General features: G+C 44.0%; 8 non-coding genes across 8 annotated transcripts; all 8 read right to left on the bottom strand.

Moving 5' to 3' along the window:
- Positions 1-563: 563 nt before the first annotated feature.
- LOC139417678 (small nucleolar RNA SNORD31) lies at positions 564-634 on the bottom strand. The gene has a single exon (XR_011635224.1). It is a non-coding gene; the product is annotated as a small nucleolar RNA SNORD31 (small nucleolar RNA).
- A 3,956-nt stretch (positions 635-4,590) lies between these two features.
- Positions 4,591-4,660, bottom strand: LOC139417686 (small nucleolar RNA SNORD31). Its single transcript, XR_011635232.1, has one exon. It is a non-coding gene; the product is annotated as a small nucleolar RNA SNORD31 (small nucleolar RNA).
- Positions 4,661-5,561: 901 nt separating this feature from the next.
- Positions 5,562-5,631, bottom strand: LOC139417685 (small nucleolar RNA SNORD31). Its single transcript, XR_011635231.1, has one exon. It is a non-coding gene; the product is annotated as a small nucleolar RNA SNORD31 (small nucleolar RNA).
- A 1,049-nt stretch (positions 5,632-6,680) lies between these two features.
- On the bottom strand, positions 6,681-6,750 carry LOC139417679 (small nucleolar RNA SNORD31). Its single transcript, XR_011635225.1, has one exon. It is a non-coding gene; the product is annotated as a small nucleolar RNA SNORD31 (small nucleolar RNA).
- A 387-nt stretch (positions 6,751-7,137) lies between these two features.
- LOC139417693 (small nucleolar RNA SNORD31) lies at positions 7,138-7,207 on the bottom strand. The gene has a single exon (XR_011635239.1). It is a non-coding gene; the product is annotated as a small nucleolar RNA SNORD31 (small nucleolar RNA).
- Positions 7,208-7,474: 267 nt separating this feature from the next.
- On the bottom strand, positions 7,475-7,601 carry LOC139417699 (small nucleolar RNA SNORD22). Its single transcript, XR_011635242.1, has one exon. It is a non-coding gene; the product is annotated as a small nucleolar RNA SNORD22 (small nucleolar RNA).
- A 328-nt stretch (positions 7,602-7,929) lies between these two features.
- On the bottom strand, positions 7,930-8,001 carry LOC139417675 (small nucleolar RNA SNORD30). The gene has a single exon (XR_011635221.1). It is a non-coding gene; the product is annotated as a small nucleolar RNA SNORD30 (small nucleolar RNA).
- Positions 8,002-8,739: 738 nt separating this feature from the next.
- On the bottom strand, positions 8,740-8,803 carry LOC139417666 (small nucleolar RNA SNORD29). The gene has a single exon (XR_011635214.1). It is a non-coding gene; the product is annotated as a small nucleolar RNA SNORD29 (small nucleolar RNA).
- Positions 8,804-10,435: the final 1,632 nt, after the last annotated feature.

Genomic DNA, 10,435 nt, shown 5'->3' with positions numbered 1-10,435 from the left:
TCTTTTCGACCCAATGGTAAAGGCCTGAGTAAACACTTTATCCACCATCTGTAGTGGTATCGGTAGCGTCATAGCCGAATTTATTCAATATGTCTATCCTATTGTGTTAGAATTACTTCATGATTAAACACTGCTCAACATATTTTCAAAAACAAAGAATTACCTTAAATCAGTCAAGATCCTATAGCCAGTGAGAAGTCGGTCACCATCAAATGTGCAGGTTTATAACCTTGAATAACATGCGATGATTGACATCATTGTTCAGTATATAAATCAGAACGCCACATGGTTCATTAAAAATGGCCAAATTCAACAACTACCACCAAGAAAGAAAAATAGGACAAGTATTAATTTGTAGGTTTATTTACACATCAGAACAGTCACAGGGTTGAATTGACTTGGCCTGGTTTCCCCCCAGTTCCACCGAGACATCCCACTTCCTTGCTGACCAATCAGGAGTGTACGAGGGCTTGCAGGTGTAAAACAGGAGAGCTAGAGGGGAAAATAGTGTGAGAATTAAACCCTGGTGATACTGTAGGGACTAATACACAAGGTATGAGATGACTTGATCAGAGATTAACCAATCAGTCAGCGTTACATCAGACTGGGGCGGTAATGACTCATCACATCAGAGTATGTAGTGTAGAACACATTGCATGGGTCAGTGTGATGATCCAAGAGGAACATTCAACAGAACATTAACATCTTCCTAATATTGATCTGCCCCCTTTTCCATTACAACACATATCCACTGAGTGGTCAATACATTAACCTGACCAGGTGAAAGCGAGCCCTTATTGAAGTGATGGTTAAATCAGTGTAGATGAACAGACAGGTTAAAAGGGTTTTTAAACCACAAGACAAGGATTGTGTACAGGGGTGAATGGGCAAGACAAAGGATTTAAGATCCTTGGAATGAGGTATGGCAGGTGCCAGGCACACCGGGTTGTGTCAACTAAACATTGCTGGGTTTGTCAAGCTCAACAGTTTCTCATGTGTATCAACACTGGTCCACCACCCAAAGGACATCCAGCTAACTAGACTCCAATGCCGTCCCACAGTTGTGTCACGGGCCAACATCCCTGTGGAACGCTAACAGACCCCTTGTAGACAACAGGAGGGCCAACAGGAGAGTAAACTCAATATTAGGAAGGTGTTAATGTCCTCTACACTCAGTGTATAATAACACTACACACCTTCCCACTCCACCAGCACAGCAACACCTCAGCAGCCAACCAGATCTAAACAAACAGAACAGTTTTAAAACCAAATAATCCCCATCTTAGATTACTAGACTACATCCAGAACATTCTGAAACCAGATCAGAACACTAGTTCAGTCATTGTAGCCATCCAGCTGCGTTCCAGGGTCTGGGGTCAAGCCCCCACCCAGACACCCTCCCTCCAGGCAGGCAGCTCACCTTACCCCTGCCCCAAAGCACAAAAGCAGGCTTGTCAGTGTCTGCCCAACCCACAAGAGGACCGATGGGAGGCCAGACCTTGATCCAGCCCCAGAGCACAGGACAGGATTGCCACTTGACAAGATGGACATTCATCATTTACAACAGGGGTGTCAAAGTCAAATGGACGGAGGGCCAAATAAAAAAATCAGCTACAAGACGAGGGCCGGACTGTTCGAATGTTCATTGAAAAAATTTTAAATGACGCATATAGTCTAGTGAACCTAATTGAACCTACTGAAAACCTAACAAATATATTACAATATGATCAGATAAATAAAGCAATATTTTCTTATGGCTCTGTCAGTAATCTTTAATTTTCAACAGACACAAAAGACAAATTTCCTTTATATAAATATCCCCATAACATGAACATTAAATGAAAGAAACCGGTATTCAAGGCACCATCAGTAGACTATATTTTCTATTTTAGCAAAAGTGGGCTAAATTTACTTCAAAGAAAAAACAATAGCAATTTTCTATCATCCACTCAACTGAAATATTTTTAAAATATAATTGGATTGAAATACAAAAAAATAAAGTGCAAAAATCTATTAATCAAAAACAACACTTTGTTTAAGGAGAAGTAACATGCAGTGAAAACAAATATTAAATTTTAACTTTTAAACTTGAACTGAGTAAAAACTCTAAATATGTGATTGCACAGTAATGTTCACTTGTTTGAGGTTGAGGGTGATACTTGGTGGTGTCCCATCTTTTCCACAAGTTCATCAATGTTCGGGGTAAGGCTCTGAGCTGAAGAAATCCTCAGAATTGAGTGGAGGTGTTCAGCAGTAAGTCGACTTCTGTGTGATGTTTTGTTCAGGTTCATCAAAGAAAACAGTTGTTCACACAGGTATGTGCTGCCAAACATAGACAACGTTTGAGCAGCCTGGATGCGCAGCTGGGGCATTGTGCCGGGGAGGAAACGGGCGAACTCCGCAGCACCCACTGCCGCATATTTTGCCCTCAGTGCATCATTGCATTGGAGGTCAATCAACTCCATTTGGAGGTTTGGTGGTGAGCTTTCCACGTCAACAGCAAATGGGTTACCGAGCAGTTCCAACCTGCTTTTTTGTGCTTCAAAGTCAGCAAATCGGCGTCGAAAGTCAGCGGCAAGCATACCTATTTTATCAGCCAACTGTGTGCTCGGGAACGCACTGGTAGAGAGCTTCTCTTTCATGGTCTGGCAGCTGGGAAAGTGGCTCAAATTTTCTTTCCGCATCTGCGTCTCCCACAGAGTCAGTTTGGTTTTAAATGCCTTCACTGTACTGTACATATCAGAGATGACACGATCCCGACCCTGCAGCTGCAAGTTTATTGCATTCAGATGACTCGTAATGTCACACAGAAAAGCCATTTCACACAGAAACATTTCGTCTCGGAGTTGTGTTGTGTCTTTCCCTTTGCTGTCCAAGAACAGACAAATCTCCTCACGAAGCTCGAAACATCTTTGAAGCACCTTTCCCTGGCTTAGCCATCGCACCTCTGTGTGATAAGGCAAATCACCATGCTCCGTTTCTAACTCCGTCAGAAATGCCTTGAACTGGCGGTGATTCAAACCTTTGGCTCTGATAAAGTTAACTGTGCGCGTGATGATGCTCATTACATGCTCCATTTTCAAGGCTTTACCGCACAACGCTTCCTGGTGTATGATACAATGATAAGCTGTCAGCTCACCTGTCGCGTTTTCCTCTTGCATCTTTTCCCGTATCTTCGCCACCAGTCCGCTCCTGTGTCCACACATCGCAGGTGCTCCGTCGGTTGTCAAACCCACAAGTTTTTCCCAAGGCAGCTCCATCTCATTTACACATCTTGACACCTCTTCATACAAATCATGCCCCGTAGTTGTGCCGTGCATAGGACGTAAAGCCAAAAATTCCTCTGTCACGCTTAGGTTGGAGTCCACTCCGCGGATGAAAATTGACAACTGGGCAATGTCAGAAATGTCGGTGCTCTCATCCACAGCCAAGGAATATGCAATAAAATCTTTTCCCTTTTTCACAAGCTGCTCTTTTAGATTGATGGACAACTGGTCTACTCTCTCGGCAATGGTGTTTCTGCTCAGACTCACATTTAAAAAGAGTTGCCTTTTTTCTGGGCAAACTTCGTCACAAACTTTAATCATGCAGTTTTTGATGAAATCCCCCTCCGTAAATGGCCGGGCTGATTTAGCGATCTCTTCTGCCAAAATAAAACTGGCCTTGACAGTTGCGTCCGCGTGTGTGTCCGCGTGTTTCGTTTCATAATGTCGTCTCAGATTATACTCTTTCAGTACCGCCACACTTTCTCCACACAGAAGACACACAGGTTTTCCAGCTACCTTCGTGAACATATACTCCGACTCCCACCTTGTTTGAAACCCCCGGTTCTCAGTATCCACCTTCCGTTTTGCCATTTTTGATGGGTATCTGAAAGTTAATTTTACTGTGATGCTGACGACTGCTGTGCCAATAAATATTGAAATGAAGCAGCCTACTGCTCGGTGCGTCACCTTTGCATTGTGGGAAATGTAGTATTGGTGCGTGTAAAAGATCTGCGGGCTGCCGGCTTGCTGCGGGCCGGTTCTAATAATAAATCAAGATCATCCCAGGGGCCGTAAAAAACCTTCTTGCGGGCCGGATGTGGCCCGCGGGCCTTGACTCTGACATATGTGATTTACAACATTCCAGAATGCTTCATGTGGAAGGAGCCTTAAGATTCCGTCTAAAGTCACACCTTTCCAAACCCTGCAGACACCAGGACCTCAACCAGAGGGGCAGAAACCTAGAGGGAGAAAGTAGGAAACCATGAAGTGACATTGTAAGACCTTGTAGTCAGACATGAGATCAGTCTATAGCAGTGAATTCTAATCCTGGGGACACAACTGGCAACAAGTGTTTCCCCCCCAAGAGCTAGGTTTAGGTGGTATCGCAGAGTATTTCAGAAACAACTGGGGTTAATCAATAACATTAAGATTATTTCTCTGAAGTTTATATTTATAGCAACTTCAGTAAATGGCTGCAGTCAACATTAGGGTCTGATTATTCAAAATGAAATAGTGAAAGATCAGAATTGAGCTGTAAATCTAAACGAAGCCTTACATCTCAGTCCCAAGAACCAGGATTGTGAAACACTGCTCTAGAGTATAGATCAGTTCAGTAACCAATCAGTCAGCTTAACATCAGACTGGGGCGGTAACAGGAAATCATCACTTCTACATGATACAGGACAGAAGTTGAGCAACAGATCAAGTGAAAGTTGATCCTACACACCTTGAGGTCGTGCAGCAACAGTTCTCCAGTGGCCAGGCTGGAACAGTCAGGACCTGGAAGGAACAGATCCCTAATTAAACATTATGCAGAAGTACATTAGGTACTGCAGACTATAAGCAGAGCATTCTGAAATGAGATCAGACTCAGGTTCAGTCATTGTAGCCATCCAGCCAGCGGTCCAAGGTCTGGGGTCAAGCCCCCACCCAGACACCCTCCCTCCAGGAAGGCAGCCCACCTTACCCCTGCCCCCAACAACAAAAGCAGGCTTGTCAGTGTCTGCCCAACCCACAAGAGGACCGATGGGAGGCCAGACCTTGATCCAGCCCCAGAACACAGGACAGGACTGCCACCTTACTGAGGAAGGAAGTTCATCATTTACAACATTCCAGAATGCTCCATGTGGAAGGAGCGTTAAGATGCCGTCTAAAGTCACACCTTTCCAAACCCTGCAGACACCAGAACCTCAACCAGAGGGGCAGAAACCTAGAGGGAGAAAGTAGGAAACCATGAAGTGACATTGTAAGACCTTGTAGTCAGACATGAGATCAGTCTATAGCAGTGAATTCTAATCCTGGGGACACAACTGGCAACAAGTGTTTCCCCCCCAAGAGCTAGGTTTAGGTGGTATCGCAGAGTATTTCAGAAACAACTGGGGTTAATCAATAACATTAAGATTATTTCTCTGAAGTTTATATTTATAGCAACTTCAGTAAATGGCTGCAGTCAACATTAGGGTCTGATTATTCAAAATGAAATAGTGAAAGATCAGAATTGAGCTGTAAATCTAAACGAAGCCTTACATCTCAGTCCCAAGAACCAGGATTGTGAAACACTGCTCTAGAGTATAGATCAGTTCAGTAACCAATCAGTCAGCTTAACATCAGACTGGGGCGGTAACAGGAAATCATCACTTCTACATGATACAGGACAGAAGTTGAGCAACAGATCAAGTGAAAGTTGATCCTACACACCTTGAGGTCGTGCAGCAACAGTTCTCCAGTGGCCAGGCTGGAACAGTCAGGACCTGGAAGGAACAGATCCCTAATTAAACATTATGCAGAAGTACATTAGGTACTGCAGACTATAAGCAGAGCATTCTGAAATGAGATCAGACTCAGGTTCAGTCATTGTAGCCATCCAGCCAGCGGTCCAAGGTCTGGGGTCAAGCCCCCACCCAGACACCCTCCCTCCAGGAAGGCAGCCCACCTTACCCCTGCCCCCAACAACAAAAGCAGGCTTGTCAGTGTCTGCCCAACCCACAAGAGGACCGATGGGAGGCCAGACCTTGATCCAGCCCCAGAACACAGGACAGGACTGCCACCTTACTGAGGAAGGAAGTTCATCATTTACAACATTCCAGAATGCTCCATGTGGAAGGAGCGTTAAGATGCCGTCTAAAGTCACACCTTTCCAAACCCTGCAGACACCAGAACCTCAACCAGAGGGGCAGAAACCTAGAGGGAGAAAGTAGGAAACCATGAAGTGACATTGTAAGACCTTGTCGTCAGACATGAGATCAGTCTATAGCAGTGTATTCTAATCCTGGGGACACAACTGTCAACAAGTGTTCCCCCCCCCCAAGAACTAGGTTTAGGTGGTATCCCAGAGTATTTCAGAAACGCCAGAGTTTCACCAATAACATTAGGGTCTGATTATTCAAGACTAATACCTTACATCTCGGTCCCAAGAACCAGGATTGTGAAACACTGCTCTAGAGTATAGATCAGTTCAGTAACCAATCAGTCAGCTTGCTGGGTCAGTGAAGATGCTGTAAAAACAATCATACACACCTTCCTGAAGACTGCAGACCCACAAGGACATCAACTGGGGGAGGAGAGTTGCGGGATTATTAAGTGATATTGTAAGAACTAGTGGTCATACATTAGATCAGTCAACAGCACAGCATTAACTAATCTTGGGGACCCACCCCTCTGGGTTCCCAGGACCAGAACACACTGCCAGAGTAGATCAGTTCAGTAACCAATCAGTCAGCGTAACATCAGACTGGGGCGGTAATAAGAAATCATCACTTCTACTAACCAACAGGTGGCACCATTATTAATTGCACATCTATTATTCAGTCTTGTCCTTGAATCGTCCTAATCCATTTTCCCACCACACGAGTGGCTGATTCTACTTCCTCATGTTGTGCCTTGCGTTCAGCCAGGAATGGACAGACTGCTGCAGTCATTGTCTGAACATCAGGAAGTAGCATAGATTGCAGTTAAGTGAAATAATCTGCCAGCTGGTTGTGCTACACTTCTACTCACAATAACTTGGATTCCACACCTTCATTCACTGTCACAGCAAAGAGCTTCCTTCTAGTGGCCAGTCTGGTACAACAGTCAAAACCTGGAAGAGGAGATGTTCTATCTGTATTAATGTGATAAACTGCAGTACAGCAAAGTAGCCCCACCTCCATAGATCAGTTCAGTAACCAATCAGTCAGCTTAACATCAGACTGGGGCGGTAACCGTAAATCATCACTTCTACATTAGAGGACAGAAGTCAAGTCAATCATACACACCTTGAGGTTGTTCAGTAACAGGCATCTTCTAGTAACCAGTCTGGTACCACCATCAGGACTTGAAGGAGAGGAGTCTAAATAAACATGTTGAACACTACATTAGACTATTTTTTTGTCTGGGTTGTTATCCCTCAGCTATCTAAACAATCCAAGACCAGCACTACCACCCTGAGAGACAGTAGCCATTTTGGATCAACAATGCAGAGCCAAATGCTATTTTGTGTGGGTCTCTGGCCCCATCAGACAGTTGGTAACCCCAACCAGCTGTCCCCTTGTTGCCCTGGCAACGCCAGTGGGTCCACCTTTGCAGGTTCTGTCGTCGACGCAGGGCGTAAGACGCGTGCGGGTGTCATCACTAGGGGCCAGAGTCACCACGACTACCAAACATCAATTGTACTCTTGTTTGCAGTGAGTTTTAACACTAGACTGGTTATAGCTTGTGGCTAAGGCAGAGGCTCTGGTAAGACACAAGGACTAGATTCATTACCCATAACAATTACAAAAGGTACTCATTAACCAAAACTCACCAGTCTAGTTGGCATCACGGCTTCCTGTTCAGCCACATACAGAAGAACCTAGGAAGACAAAAGCTTCAGGTTACAGTCTGGGTGGGGACCAGATATGAGGGCACAAGGAGGGGGTTAGACATGACATATGTAGCCTTAATGACAGGTTACGTAGCCCTCTGCTGAAGTCAGCTATTCCTTTTCTCAACAGGAGTTCAGACGAACGAGATTCCAAAGAGAATATTCATCATGTTCAGCAGAAGGTTGGGAGAGCTCAAAATGTCATGTTCAGCTAAACTATACAAGTAAAGTTAACAATGCTGTGTAAATATCAATACAATAAACTATAAAGCACCACTTGGGACCGTTTCAGAACCACAACTTACCAGTATGTTGGAGTCCACGGTGCAATGCCACTGACCACAGCACCCAGACCCTGAGGAATGAAAGGCAATCATTTTATTAGTGTGATGATTGAGGAATCGATGACTAACTGCAGCATAATATACAGTCACTCAGCGGTTCATGTCGTTTCACATCGGTTCAAAGTGAGCTAAGATTGTCATCATTGGGACTGTAGCATCTTCAAGTGACTGGTTCCACGGAGTCATGTCACTCAACCCACATGGCACCCCAGTCCCTATACAAGGGACTACTTATTGACGAGACCGACTGGCCGTACTGTACTGTGACCTGCCCGATGGTGGTCCCAATCACAGCCGGATGTGCCCTAGACCCCTGCGCCACCCAGGAGCAGTTCACAAGGAATAAGGTCCCATTTGGGATTCCACCAACATGTATACGGGTGGAAGACCAATCCTACCCGTAGTGGGGAACCCAGTTTGATAGTTGGACGATAGTTGGATGAACTCACCAGTGAAGGGCGTGTTAATCCCTTCAGGAAACTTCATCCCCACGTCTGTTAAAATGAGAAAGGAAGTTAGTGTTTTGCTGTAAAGAACATTTAAACATACAACTGGTGCATTAGCTACAGTCACTCAGTAGTTCATGTCGTTTCACATCGGTTCAAAGTGAGCTAAGTTCATCATCATTGGGACTGTAGCACGTCCCGGTAGCCATCTTGTACAGTTAGCCAGCCCAAAAGTGAAATTGCCTTCATCCATGATGTCAGTGTTTTAACATTTCACCAACCTGGATTTTCACAAATCGCACCAGTCGTGGTCTGGAATCAGGTATTCTATAGAAGGAATGACAAAGGACTGTTAGTTATAGCTTGGCTTCTATGAGGGGAAAGAAGGTTCTTGAATAGAGCCCATCAGAATAAAGAGTATCTTCACAAAAGATTCAGACATATGCTTGTCAATGGATCATCATATAAAGCCCGGATGTAGTGACCATATAGAAATGTGGTGCCATTAGAAGTGTCCTGAACACCAGTTAATAAACTCAAATGTTCCTCACCAGCACCACATTCCTATTCCAGAATGGAACTCCAAGTGGAGAGTCTGTTCAGATGCCTTGAAGTCAGGAAGTCATGTCACAAGTAATGCAGACCTGAGCAAAGAACACATCCAAGTTAGTGACCCACTAGTCTGTATATTACTACAAGAGGCTTTGGAACACAGAACAACGAGGCCATCAGATCAAAGTTAGCATCACCAAAAATCAGATATATGCTTGTCTTTGAGGATCATCATTTACAGCCAGTCACCACATTCTGAAAGTCTACCCCAAGTAGACAAAATTAAGGAAATTTCCTTTAAAATTATTCATAAATATTATCCTGCCAACCACTATATGAAGAAGTTTAAGGAAAACATCAACTCAAATGGCTCCTTTTGTAATGACCACCCAGAAACAGTTGTGCATCCTTTTTGGCATTGTATGCATGTAAGAAAACTGTGGCAACATTTACAAATAGAACCACATTTTCGTACCCTACAAAAATAAATTGAACTGTATTTTAAGACAGTTAAATGCTCTGACAAAAAAGCTGTTAGAATTGAAAGCATATGCATGTCCCTTAAGGTCCTTGTGTAATTGTAATGTGATATTGTACCCCCTAGCTCGATTGTTTGTAATCTATGTATGCTTGTGTTCCCTCATGTACTGTATTGATTTGAAATTATTAATAAAAAAATAAAAAATGTAAGTCCACCCCAAGGTGTAATGAGATATGGTAACTGTAGCTTTGATCGCCAATGCCAACTAAAGCTAGCATTACGACGTCGAAGTCTACAGGTATGTTCTAGCATGCTTGCTGATAACCATATTCTTAAATTGCTAATGCTAGCATATATTCACTTAATAATCTACCTTTAAAGTGAAATTGTATCCATTTGCTTGGGAATTAGATAAAGGGCCCTGGCGAATCCCCTAAAGGTGAAGGGCAGACAAGCTGAACACATCTAATGATCCTAGAGGTATAGTCAATGTACTCACGTGTCATTCTTCTGGACTTCCCGGCATCTGTCCTGCATTCCTGTTGATCAGAGGGGAAGTTAGGGAGGTCCCTTTATGAACAGGCAACATGGAGGCATATAGAACCCGACACGGATATCGTCGCTAATGGACCCGTATTTCCAATACAGTGAACTACTTCTGACCAGATCAACGTTAATAAGTAGTACACTATTGAGAATAGGGTGTCATTAGCGCAGCAACGAGTCGAATCAGGGGCCAAATGCTACTCAGAATCTGGTAAAGAAGTTGCTTCTTCAAATGCTGA

Source organism: Oncorhynchus clarkii, chromosome 9, assembly GCF_045791955.1.
Source record: "Oncorhynchus clarkii lewisi isolate Uvic-CL-2024 chromosome 9, UVic_Ocla_1.0, whole genome shotgun sequence".
NCBI lineage: Eukaryota > Metazoa > Chordata > Actinopteri > Salmoniformes > Salmonidae > Oncorhynchus > Oncorhynchus clarkii.
This window is presented reverse-complemented; position numbering and strand designations above follow the sequence as displayed.